Source organism: Aotus nancymaae, unplaced genomic scaffold (genome assembly GCF_030222135.1).
Source record: "Aotus nancymaae isolate 86718 unplaced genomic scaffold, 86718_ANA_hifiasm-v0.15.2.pri h1tg000014l, whole genome shotgun sequence".
NCBI lineage: Eukaryota > Metazoa > Chordata > Mammalia > Primates > Aotidae > Aotus > Aotus nancymaae.
The window spans coordinates 113,287,889-113,288,822 of NW_026988425.1; positions in this window are offsets into that span (position 1 = coordinate 113,287,889).

The following is a 934-nucleotide window of genomic DNA, read 5'->3' on the forward strand; positions in this document are numbered from 1 at the left end:
TTCCAACGTATGAATGAAGAAACTGAGGCCCAAAGAAGGTATGCCACCAGTCCAAGGCTACACAGCCAGGACTTGGCAGAACCAGGCTCTCCCTTAAATCCATCTGTCTTCAGATCTGCTGTTTATTCGCTCTGCCATAAAGCATCTTGCACTTCCCTTTTTTTTTTCATATGGATCCTTGAGATGTAGCACCTTTTGGGACTTGAAAATTTTAACAGTTAAAAAAAAATTTCCATAAGCCATCTCTGCATCTCCTGTAAGTTTCTGGCACGTGACTGCCCCTTCTGCCCATATTCACCAAAAAATATACTGAATCCCTATTCAGAGACTGATCCAAAACTTCCATATCTTTCTAGAGGTCTAAAGCCTACCTTTCTATTGGAAAATGTTGTGCGAACAACATGAAAAACACCTTAAACTCTGATATCATGGGAACGAATGTAAAGAAAGCAAATATATCTAAAAACACTTAAAGAACTTACTCTTTGAATCTTGTCATTCACTAGATCAAATTGCAATTTAATATAATAATTATTTTTTGATCACTTTAAAATAAAATTGTCCACATCAGCTGACTATGTTTTTTTTTTAAAAAAATAATTGAACACCCCAATCATTTAATACAAGGACAATGTCATGAGTGACCTATATTTTCTTTATGCCAGGTCTTCCCCAGTCAAGTGAAGCTAAGAAATGAGATGGTTATCTGGATAACTAAAACAAAGTCCTATTTTTACCCTCAATAATTGATGAGATTTAAGACAAAGCATTTTTTTAAAACTATTTTTTGTGGATTACCCAAGTAAGTTTTATCTGTTTTTAATATTAGCTTTGGGACCTGAAAGCATCTGAAATTGCTATGTGTTTGTATTTTTGTGCTCTATAAACTTTATCCAAATTAGTCTAAACCTTTGCGGGAGGCTTTTTTTTTCCA